Here is a 13228-nt window from a genome sequence, read left to right as displayed (position 1 = left end):
TTTATTGAGAGAATTTGAGAAAGTGTAGTTCATCTATAATAAAGGCTGCTTACAGCACACTAGTGCAACCAGTTCTTGAGCACTGTTCAAGTGTTTGGGATCCTCACCAGGTTCAATTAAAGAAGGAAGTCAGAGCAATTTGAAGGTGGGCTGCTAGACTTGTCACCAGTAGGTTCAGTCAACACAAGAGCATCAGGGAGATGCTTTGTAAACTCAAACTTGGACAGAAGGCAGTGTTCTTTTTATGAAACACTATTGAGAAAATTTAGACAACAAGCATATGCAGCTCAGTGCAGAACGGTTTTACTGCCACCAACGTACATTTCACCTAAGGACTGCTAACACAAGACAAGAGAAGGTAGGGCTCGTTTAGAGGCATATAGATAAGTCATTTTTCTCCTGCTTCATTTGCAAGTGGAAGACAAAAGAAAAGACTGATAACAGTACATGTTACCCTCTGCCATATACCACACTATGGTTTGCAGAGTACATAAGTAGATGTAGATGAATGCCCATGGACTTTGAACAGCCACTAAAGTTAAAAATGATTGTTCAGCAGTATGTCCTGACATGGGCAGTCAACTTTGCTCTTGCCAGTGGCATTAATGTGGAATGTGGATGGACAAATGGTTGGAGGCAGTGTGCAAAATCCTCAGGGGGAGGGGGGGGGGGGGGGCCTCTCGACACCCTCCCCCCCCCCCCCCCCCCGCCCGCCATTTTATTTTATCCCAAGAATTTCTCCCCACTAAAATATTCGGAGGGGAAGGGAGAGGGTTAATTATAATTAGACAAAACACACAACATATACAATTAAAATATTTCCATTTCAAGAACAATTTTTTGTTAGATAATTAATAATAATGCATTAAACTTTATGAATATAATTTACATGTTTAAAATATCAGCAACAATGTAGGGGATACATTAAATTCACTCTGATAATGTCATACAGAGTGACGGTTGAGATCATACGCTTGGCATCTATGCACGGAGCAGTGACAGAAATTGTAAATGATTGCTGGCACTCTATCTATTGAAACAGAGGAGGGAACACTGAAAATGGATGCAATGAAATGTACAAAACGTGGATTAAGTACCAGTTATTTAAACATTATAACGTTAATATTAGTACTAATATACCGCGATTCTCACGATTCAATATGTGAAACTGTGCGGGAAAATTTAAGTAAAATACCTAGAAGTCACAAAGTGATCTCAGAAGTGGAATATTTCTCTTTCAATGAAGACAGAAATAAAGTTTTAAGTCATGGCAAAGGTGAACATACGTAATCAAAGAGTGACAGTGCAATAGAAAATAACTTGTCAATGTCCTGTCAGAAAAATCAACTATGGTTAATATTTAATAAAACTAATGAAAAAGATGGACTAAAGATGTTGCGCAGTGCTGGTTTTGAACATTCTCAGCAAGTGTGTAAAACAATTACAGCTTCATCTAACGATCTGCCTTGGTCAAGAGATGATGCAGCAAAGAACAATAAAAAATAAGAACATTGACACCATATACAGACATGAAAGAAGTGTTATTTATTTGGACTGCATGTGGCGTGAATAAGTATACAAAAAGCAGATTCTAGAAACTCCTGCAGTAAATGCTCAAGAGCTATATTTAAAAAAAAATGAAATGCAGCTGTTAAGGTGTTAAGATCAGTTTATGTGGCCACAAAAAGAGAGTGGAGTTTTCGTCGCCATCCAGAACTTACACAGTTACAAATTGTGAATGGTGTAGATACACGTACACATCTTCACACAGATAAGACTGCAACAAGAATGACTAATTTTATTATGGAACAATTACTTTTAAAACTAGTTAATTTTTTGAAACTGGCTGACTTTTTCCATTTCTGTGGATGAGTCAGCCAACAGGTTTTCTGAAAAACATTTGATTTCATACGTTACGTATGTGAATGAACAAAACACAAGCTGCTCTTTCTGTCAACTAGTAGCAGTGAAAAAAACCATAGTTGTGGAAATGCTTAAAGAAAAGCTTGTAAGATTTGGCTCAGATGGAACAGCAATGTTTACTGATAAAAAAGAAGATATTGCAGGTAGAATTAGGAGAAACATGTCTCCACACCTGATTAGTGTACATTGTATGGCTCACAGGATGGACCTCTTTTATGAGCAAGTTTTTAGTGACATAAATGCTGTTCATAACTTTTGAATGTTTGTTAGATGACCTTTACAAAATTTACAGTAAACCACATACAGCTGCGAAACTTAAAAACAATGTCACAGCTATACGTATCAAGGGTTGTCTGACAGTTAAGAAGCAGAAATGAAACTTTCTGACAGATTAAAACTATGTGCCAGACTGAGACTCAAACTTGGGATCTTTGAATTTTACAGGCACTGCTCTACCAACGAGATACCTAAGCACAACTCATAACCCATCCTCAGAGCTTCACTTCTGTGAAGTTTGGAAGGTAGGAGACAAGGTACTGTCAGAAGTGAAACTGTGAGGACGGGTCACAAGTCGTGCTTTGGTAGCCCAGTTGTTAAATCAGTTACCTGCAAAAGGCAAAGGTCCCACGTTTGAATCTCAATCGGGCACACAGCTTTAATGTACTAGGAAGTTTCATACCGGCACACGTCCTGCTGCAGAGTGAACATTTCAATTTGGAGTTAAAAAGTCATTTCATAGTCTCTTGTGAGACAGATGCTTTGTTGGCAGTAATGAAAGGTTTTCATTGTATCATGCAGTTCCTAAACTTAAGATCTGAAAGCACTGAATTATTAATTAAGGATCATTGTAAATCAGTGAGATTTTATAAGCTTTCACTGAGAAAAAAAGTTCTATTGCCGTATTTCTTGTTAGATATATCATGTGCTCTGTCTCTAATTGCTAGAAAAGTTCAAAAAGTGGGTGTTTCTTGCAGTGAAATAGAAAATAAAATTAATTTTGCAACACAAACTCTTAAAGAAACACATGTTAAGGATGATATTCATTTCAGTCTTTGCAAAGAAAATTACTTAACATACTGTAAACTTCAACCTGAACAGGAAGATGAAAACAGGGAGCATGACAAAATAAGAGGACAAATAATTCAAAGCTTAACACATAAATTTGAAAATAGGTTTCTTTCAAGTGAAATGATAAAAGTGTTTCTCAGCTTTTGAAGAAAATAAAATCAACAGTAAAAGTAGTTTGTACGGCAATTTTGACACATATAAAGCAGCTGAGTTGCTTGGTTTGGATGGTGACATTGCTGTGTCACAATGGAGAGAAAACAAGTAAGGCTCTCTAACCTTAAATGCTTTGCGTTCAGTGCCTCTGTAAACTGGTGTGTTAAGCCAGCTTTCAGTGTGACTCACAGCATCAGAACTGCAGAAAGAAATTATTTGTTTGTGCAAAACTTTAGTCTCTAACAAACTTAAACTTAATGGGCAGACAATGAATTTATGGAATGCCTTTACTATTACAGATAGATGGGTCACCTCTGTACATCATTCGGCAGACAGTCTTACTTGCTAAAGGAAAGGAGAAGGGAGCAGGAGCAGCATGAACACAAAATTTTTGTTTAAGGTACGTTTACTTTCGTTCAGCATCTACCTTTCTTTTAAAATGGCAATGTTTTCATTGCATACATTTAAAAACCTAATGTACTTGTAACTTCCCAAACCATTATACATAATGCAGTAAAGATAAATGAACCCCCTGAACCACACCAGCTTTTAACGATTTTGCACACTAGTTGGCAGTCAATCTCACATAAAAAAGACTGATCAGAATTAACAGCAGAGTTGGTGTATGACATGATGGCTCTCGGATATGGCCCAACTACACTCAATCCCTTGCAACAAGAGTTGTCTCTCTGTGGAAGACTCAGCTGCAAAACCTGTCCTACAACGCACTCAGCACATGTTATTGCAGTCTGGTCACAGATATATTCTTCCTTATCAGAGGTAGGGCCACCAGTGAAGGCAGTCATGTCACGTACCATCTACAACCGATGCACCACAAAGGAATTATCTGAATGTAATGGAAATCAGTAGATGCGATGTACATACACAGACAAGCAAATGATTACAATTTCAGAAAAAATTCGATGATATTCTAGGGACAGAGCTTCACAAACTGAGCAAGTCAATAACGTATTAGTCCATCTCTGGCCCTTATGCAAGTAGTTATTTGGCTCGGCATTGACAGAAAGAGCTAGATGTCCTCCTGACAGATACTGTGTCAAGTTCCGTCCAATTGACTTGCTAGATCATCAAAATCCTGAGCTGGTTGGATGTCCTGCCAATAATGCTCCAAACATTCTCACTTACGGTGCGACTCGATGACCTCACTGAACAAGGTAGAGTTTGATGAGCACAGAGACAAGCACTAGTAACTCTCGCCGTGTGATGGTGAGCATTATCAAGGATGGCTTCCCATGAACAGCAACAAAATAGAGCATAGAGTATTGTCAACATACTAATGTGCTGCAAGGGTGCCACAGATGACAACCAAAGGGCCCTTTTATGAAAAAGAAAAGTCACCACATACCATCACTCCTGACTGTCTGGCCATATAGTGAGCGACAATCAGGTTGTCAACCCATCATTGTCTGGAGCACCTCTAGAACACATGTTCGGCCTGGAATCTCATTGACTGAAGTATAATTGTCTTCAATGATGAGTCCTGCTTTGAACTGAGCCCCAACAACTAGCAAAGATGTGTATGGAAATCCCGCAGACAGCGGTGGGATACTAACCTAACTGTCGTCTGCCATACAGTCCAACAGCCAGGACTTATGGTCTGGGTTGCCATTTCTTTTCATAGCAGGACCCTTACAGCACAGTGGACACTGACAATATTCTGTGCCCTGTTTCATTGCCCTTCATGACAAGCCTTCCTAGGCTGATATTTCAGTAATATAATGCACACCTGCACACAAACAAAGTGTCTACTGCTTGTTTTCGTGCTTGCCAAATGCTATCTTGCCCAGTAAGGTCATCGGATCTTTCCCCAAGTGAGAACATTTGGAACATTATGGACAGGACCCTACCTTGGAGGGATTTTAATGACATAACATGCCAATTGGATAGAATTTTGCACAATATCCCACAGAAGGGCATCCAACAACTCTATCAACCAATGCCAAGTTGAATAACAGCTCACACAGGGGCCAGAGGTGGATCAAAGAATTACTGACTTGCACAATTTATGAAGCTCTTTCTCTTGAATAAATCATCCAATTTTTCCAAAACTGTAATGATTTTTTTTTGTCTGTATGTGTACATCACATTTACAAATTTCCTTTCCATTTCCTTTGTTGGTTGGTTGATTGATTTGGGTTTGGGAAGGGGACCAACAATGAGGTCATCGGTTTAGGAAAGGATGGGGAAGGAAGTCGGCCAAGACCTTTCAAAGGGATTTAGGGAAATCACTGAAAACCTAAATCAGGATGGTTTGAACTGTCGTCCTCCCGAATGTGAGTCCAGTGCACTAACTACTGCACCATCTCCCTTTTCTTTGTCTTAGGAAGTATATCTACATGACTATTCTGCAGTTTCCACTTAAATGTTTGGCAGAGGATGTACAGAATCACCTTCAGACTATTATAAGAAAATGAAACATCTACAGCCATCCTTAAGATGTCATTTATTGTGCAGCTACCAGTTTTGGCACTTCAATGCACCATCTTCAGATCTTAGTTGATGCCGAAGAGGTTAACATGATCCATATAAACGAGGCATTAGTAGCCAACATAACTGGTTTAGGCAGACTAGCTGTAACTGTGATGTCGTCTCTCCAGCCATCAACTGTTCAACTCCCGAACACCATGTGGGAAAAATATACCTTAAATCTATCCACGCAAGCTCTGACTTGTATTGTTTTATCATGATGGTTAATGTATGTGGTAGTCACAAAATGTTTTGGCATTCGGAGGAGAAAGTCGGTGACTGAAATTCCTTTGAAAGTTCTCGCTGCAACAAAAAACAACTTTGTTTTAATGACTGCCATCACAACCTGCTTCTCATATCTGTGACACACACGACCTTATTTCATGATAATAAACTTTTTCAATGTCCTCTGCCAATCCTGTATGGTCCCACATTCTTGTAGCAATACTTAAAAACCAAACAGACAAGCATAATGTAGGCTGTCTATTTAGTAGATTTGTTGCAGCTTCTAAATGTTTTGTCAATAAAATAATTTCTGTTTCACCTTTGCCACAACATTTTCTTTGTGATGGTTCCAATTTAAGTTGTTTGTAATTGTGCAATCTCTATATATCTAGCTGAATTGACAACATTCCAGTTTTTATGATTTATAATGTACCCAAAATTTAGCAGAATTTGTTTAGTACTCATGTGGAGAACCTCGCACTTCTTATTCTTCCAGATCAATTGCCACTTTCTGCACCAGGCAGATATTTTGGCTAAATCATGTTGTAATTCATTTTCATCTTCTGATGAAATTGCTACAAGGTAAATGATGGCCTCATCCACAAACCGTCTAAGAGTGCTGCTTAGTTTGTCTCCTAAATTGGCTATACAGATTAAGAACAAAAGAAGACCTATAATGCTTCCTTGGGGAACACCAGACATACCTTTTTCACACGAAATCACAAATTCAGTTGTACAGCAGACACAATATTACATCCACAGACAATTTGGTCAGAAGCTGCTTGCGAGGAATGGTGTCAAAAGCATTCTGGAAATCTGGAAATATGGTGTCAATCTGAGACCCCCTGTCAATGGCTGTCAATGAGGAGCCAGTTGTGCTTCACAAGGACAATATTTTCTGAATCTATGCTGGGTATGTGTTATTCTCTTTGTGGAGCACTAACTCTGCTGTAACTTTTGCACAATCACTCAATCAGATATGTCCACCAACCAGTTACCCAGTCGAATGACTGGTCACCAGCAAACTAAGGCAATGAGCAAAGCTGACCACACAGTGGCAGAACATGCTGCTGAGTACAACATGCTTGACTTCAATGGCCACTTTTCACAACTCATGTTATCTGGTTCCTCCGCTTTGATATCAACTTCTCAGAACTGCATAGATGGAAACTGTTCTTACAGCACAACCTTCAGTCATATAATCCTCCTGGCCTCAATCTCTGCTAGCTCTTGCCCCATACCCATCTCCACACTTGTCCCCAAGTGAATCTTTTAATTTACACTCACATTTTCTCTCTAAATAATTCCTCTTTCTGTGTTCTACACCCTAACCTCTTTCCAACCTCTCCAACAGCACAACTCTGCTCCACTGTGTACCATGCCTATACCAGCAGGGGCTACTCACTGGTTTTAAATTCCAGGGCTTAATTTCAGCTGGGACACTGTCTCTGCACATATATATTTATTTATTTATTTATTTTAACTCGCTAGAACAAGATACCACCAGAGATTGAAAATAGTACACCTCAATCACTAAATGCTTTATTAATTAATACTGGACACACATTCATCGAACAGCAACAATCTAATTGTTTGAACATTACGGCTGGCAGCAGCTGAAAACTAGACATCATAGTCACAAACACTACTGACTTGTCCTGATATGTACCATACAGAACTAGGAGCAAAGTGCCACTTTATATTAAATCTTGAGGTTTTACTGCTTTGATTAAAAGAAATTATGTTTTAAAAATCTGAATTTCAGAACAGTATTTTGTAAAAAATGATTTCTCGTTGTCAGTTTTATCACAATGATGGTGTGGTTCAAGATGTGTGTTACAGCACCTAAAATTTGAGAGATTATGCACTGCACATTACTATCCAATTCACCTCTCCTTCCCAGCTGCCAGCCTCCTTTCCCTCCTCACTAATTTGTTAATTTCACCCACTCCACCAAACAGAGCTATACTGGAAATCCCAGACGAGACTCCTATTTCTTAAACTAACTATAAATTTATTTTTACTTGCTCCTTTAACGACCTGATAGTGCATATTGATGATGCAACAATGCCAGATACTTTTTCAGAAATAAATTTAGTTATGGCATAATTATGTGTGTACTGAAAGCAGATAATGTCCAGAACAGAAAGAATATTGGATGCGTTGAGTCACTGAAAACATTATAAACAAGACCGAAAACTTTACTAGTTTTCCAATCAGTATTTCTTCAACCTACAGAGTGCAACATATACCGCTGCATTATTTCATCTGACTTCACTGTACTGGCTCTGAGCTGCAATGCTGATGCAAGTGTGTGTGTGTGTGTGTGTGTGTGTGTGTGTGTGTGTGTGTGTGAAGAAGGGACTGAATGCAAGCATGAATGAATCTGAGTCTTAATAACATTGGGCTGGCTTTCTGAGGAGTATCTATTTGGAATTAGAGAGAGAGAGAGAGAGAGAGAGAGAGAGAGAGAGAAAATGGATGGCTAGCCAAGTTCTCAGTGTTATAAAAATTCCTGTTCTTTCCGTCCACTCGAAAATTCTTTCTGTCTGTCAGTCGATCTCTCTCTCTCTCTCTCTCTCTCGTTCCACGTAGACATTCCTCAGAAAGCTAGCCAACAAGTTCTCTGTATTATTAAGACTCAGATTCATTCATTCATTCACTCAGTCCGTCCCTCTCTCTCTTTACTCCTTAAATCATTTACATTCCACCATGATCTTCCATTACCATATTTATCAAAATTTCACTTGTATATTTAGTACCAATGCTTTTCATTTCTGTGTTTCACCACAATTAAGATTCGATGTTTTGATGTCCTTAAAATTCTATATTCTGAACATTTGAATCCACAGGTTATATTCCCAGCAATCTTCAGCAGTCATAACACACATGCTCTTAAAACCCAGAAATCAATACAGTCATTACCGTTCTCTACACTAAAAGAAACACGTTTTACCTCAGAAAGCCATGCAACTTACAGGAAAAATTAAAACCTATGAGCTCAACTACTAAAACAGCCACTGTGATTACTGTTTTGCAAATGAAGGTTATTTTATAAATAAAACACCATTACGAAGAGATTGATGCCATAAGAACTAAAAGAATAAATCAAACCATTTGCAGCTACATATTCAAGAACCAACATACCCTCTCACGATTTCCTTAATGTATGTCGTTTGGATGCCGAAAGTTCCCCCTTCCCCCACCTATACACTCATTCCCCAACTGTCTGCCTCTGGCAAACAGTATGTGATCACAGATGTACACATTTAGACAACATTTATAGAAGAGTAAGACTTCCAAAGCTAATGTGGTTCTCTGATGATTCAGGTGGTACTATGTTGAATACGCCTCCCCATGAACCATGGACCTTGCCGTTGGTGGGGAGGCTTGCGTGCCTCAGTGATACAGATAGCCGTACCGTAGGTACAACCACAACGGAGGGGTATCTGTTGAGAGGCCAGACAAACGTGTGGTTCCTGAAGAGGGGCAGCAGCCTTTTCAGTAGTTGCAAGGGCAACAGTCTGGATGATTGACTGATCTGGCCTTGTAACAATAACCAAAACGGCCTTGCTGTGCTGGTACTGCGAACGGCTGAAAGCAAGGGGAAACTACAGCCATAATTTTTCTCGAGGACATGCAGCTTTACTGTATGATTAAATGATGATGGCATCCTCTTGGGTAAAATATTCCTGAGGTAAAATAGTCCCCCATTCGGATCTCCGGGCGGGGACTACTCAAGAGGATGTCGTTATCAGGAGAAAGAAAACTGGCGTTCTACGGATCGGAGCGTGGAATGTCAGGTTCCTTAATCGGGCAGGTAGGTTAGAAAATTTGAAAAGGGAAATGGATAGGTTAAACTTAGATATAGTGGGAATTAGTGAAGTTCGGTGGCAGGAGGAACAAGACTTCTGGTCAGGTGACTACAGGGTTATAAACACAAAGTCAAATAGGGGTAATGCAGGAGTAGGTTTAATAATGAACAGGAAAATAGGAATGCGGGTAAGCTACTACAAACAGCTTAGTGAACGCATTATTGTGGCCAAGATAGATACGAAGCCCACACCTACTACAGTAGTACAAGTTTATATGCCAACTAGCTCTGCAGATGACGAAGAAATTGAAGAAATGTATGATGAAATAAAAGAAATTATTCAGATAGTGAAGGGAGACGAAAATTTAATAGTCATGGGTGGCTGGAATTCAACTGTAGGAAAAGGAAGAGAAGGAAACGTAGCTGAAGAATATGGATTACGGCTAAGAAATGAAAGAGGAAGCCGCCTGGTAGAATTTTGCACAGAGCACAACTTAATCATAGCTAACACTTGGTTTAAGAATCATGATAGAAGGTTGTATACATGGAAGAACCCTGGAGATACTAAAAGGTATCAGATAGATTATATAATGGTAAGACAGAGATTTAGGAACCAGGTTTTAAATTGTAAGACATTTCCAGGGGCAGATGCGGACTCTGACCACAATCTATTGGTTATGACCTGTAGATTAAAACTGAAGAAACTGCAAAAAGGTGGGAATTTAAGGAGATGGGACCTGGATAAACTGAAAGAACCAGAGGTTGTACAGAGTTTCAGGGAGAGCATAAGGGAACAATTGACAGGAATGGGGGAAAGAAATACAGTAGAAGAAGAATGGGTAGCTTTGAGGGATGAAGTAGTGAAGGCAGCAGAGGATCAAGTAGGTAAAAAGACGAGGGCTAGTAGAAATCCTTGGGTAACAGAAGAAATATTGAATTTAATTGATGAAAGGAGAAAATATAAAAATGCAGTAAATGAAGCAGGCAAAAAGGAATACAAACGTCTCAAAAATTATATCGACAGGAAGTGCAAAATGGCTAAGCAGGGATGGCTAGAGGACAAATGTAAGGATGTAGAGGCTTATCTCACTAGGGGCAAGATAGATACTGCCTACAGGAAAATTAAAGAGACCTTTGGAGAAAAAAGAACCACTTGCATGAATATCAAGAGCTCTGATGGAAACCCAGTTCTAAGCAAAGAAGGGAAAGCAGAAAGGTGGAAGAAGTATATAGAGGGTCTGTACAAGGGCAATGTACTTGAGGACAATATTATGGAAATGGAAGAGGATGTAGATGAAGATGAAATGGGAGATACGATACTTCGTGAAGAGTTTGACAGAGCACTGAAACACCTGAGTCGAAACAAGGCCCCCGGAGTAGACAACATTCCATTGGAACTACTGACGGCCTTGGGAAAGCCAGTCCTGACAAACCTCTACCATCTGGTGAGCAAGATGTATGAAACAGGCGAAATACCCTCAGACTTCAAGAAGAATATAATAATTCCAATACCAAAGAAAGCAGGTGTTGACAGATGTGAGAATTACCGAACAATCAGTTTAATAAGTCACAGCTGCAAAATACTAACACGAATTCTTTACAGACGAATGGAAAAACTAGTAGAAGCCGACCTCGGGGAAGATCAGTTTGGATTCCGTAGAAATACTGGAACACGTGAGGCAATACTGACCTTACGACTTATCTTAGAAGAAAGATTAAGGAAAGGCATCCCTACGTTTCTAGCATTTGTAGACTTAGAGAAAGCTTTTGACAATGTTGACTGGAATACTCTCTTTCAAATTCTAAAGGTGGCAGGGGTAAAATACAGGGAGCGAAAGGCTATTTACAATTTGTACAGAAACCAGATGGCAGTTATAAGAGTCGAGGGACATGAAAGGGAAGCAGTGGTTGGGAAGGGAGTAAGACAGGGTTGTAGCCTCTCCCCGATGTTATTCAATCTGTATATTGAGCAAGCAGTAAACGAAACAAAAGAAAAATTCGGAGTAGGTATTAAAATCCATGGAGAAGAAATAAAAACTTTGAGGTTCGCCGGTGACATTGTAATTCTGTCAGAGACAGCAAAGGACTTGGAAGAGCAGTTGAACGGAATGGATGGTGTCTTGAAGGGAGGATATAAGATGAACATCAACGAAGGCAAAACGAGGATAATGGAATGTAGTCGAATTAAGTCGGGTGATGTTGAGGGTATTAGATTAGGAAATGAGACACTTGAAGTAGTAAAGGAGTTTTGCTATTTGGGGAGCAAAATAACTGATGATGGTCGAAGTAGAGAGGATATAAAATGTAGACTGGCAATGGCAAGGAAAGCGTTTCTGAAGAAGAGAAATTTGTTAACATCGAGTATAGATTTAAGTGTCAGGAAATCATTTCTGTAAGTATTTGTATGGAGTGTAGCCATGTATGGAAGTGAAACATGGACGGTAAATAGTTTGGACAAGAAGAGAATAGAAGCTTTCGAAATGTGGTGCTACAGAAGAATGCTGAAGATTAGATGGGTAGATCACATAACTAATGATGAGGTACTGAATAGGATTGGGGAGAAGAGCAGTTTGTGGCACAACTTGACTATAAGAAGGGATCGATTGGTAGGACATGTTCTGAGGCATCAAGGGATCACCAATTTAGTATTGGAGGGCAGCGTGGAGGGTAAAAATCGTAGGGGGAGACCAAGAAATGAATACACTAAGCAGATTCAGAAGGATGTAGGTTGCAGTAGGTACTGGGAGATGAAGAAGCTTGCACAGGATAGAATAGCATGGAGAGCTGCATCAAACCAGTCTCAGGACTGAAGACCACAACAACAACAACAACAACAACATGTTGAATACGAGGGTTGGCACTTTAAAAGTGACTCAACTCAAATTCTAAACTGAAGGAAACAATTCATGGCTTCACTTCAGAACTGTTACAAATTTGTCGGGCAATAGACAACACAACTGGCACTGCTAAGAGTATCCTATGACTTCCATATCGGTGGCAACGGGTTATACACAATGCTGGTGACTAGTTTGAAGGTCAATAAAACTTTGAAACGTATCTATTTTGTACAAGCTGTAAATAAATAGTTGCCACTATTAAAGTTCCAACCCTTGTATTTTTGGAATGCTGTAGTTAGAAACTCATCATCTGTTTCAGTTCTACACTAAAAATTTGTATGAATGGAGAAACAAAACCTGCCAATTTCCAAAGTAAATTGTACTCATAAAACATAGATTTTTCTCCTTAACAGCAATGTACTAAAGTACAAAAGAGTTTCTTCAACAACAGTAAACTGATGGCAATAACAGATGTGTTCATAATGTTCTGGAACTACTTTGTGTTGCATGACCTCACTCTCTATCACCAGGGTTATTCTGTCCCAGAAAACACTGACTTCAAGGCAAGTAAATTCTGCTACACATTCAGTTCTGGTTCTAAGAGGAAATCCATCCACTTACATGATTTCGTATTCCAATACATTAACAGATGTCTGATTATATTAACACTTTACATCCTTTTTCTGCAATGTTTGAAACAGAAATCTTTGGCTGGTTTTCT

At 39.2% G+C, this 13228-nt stretch overlaps 1 protein-coding gene across 1 annotated transcript in view; it reads right to left on the bottom strand.

The window, feature by feature from the left end:
* The window catches only part of LOC126457131 (presenilins-associated rhomboid-like protein, mitochondrial), a 116019-nt gene that overhangs the window by 63966 nt on the left and 38825 nt on the right, over positions 1 to 13228 (bottom strand). The window lies entirely within an intron of this gene.

This window comes from Schistocerca serialis, chromosome 2, assembly GCF_023864345.2.
Source record: "Schistocerca serialis cubense isolate TAMUIC-IGC-003099 chromosome 2, iqSchSeri2.2, whole genome shotgun sequence".
NCBI lineage: Eukaryota > Metazoa > Arthropoda > Insecta > Orthoptera > Acrididae > Schistocerca > Schistocerca serialis.
This window is presented reverse-complemented; position numbering and strand designations above follow the sequence as displayed.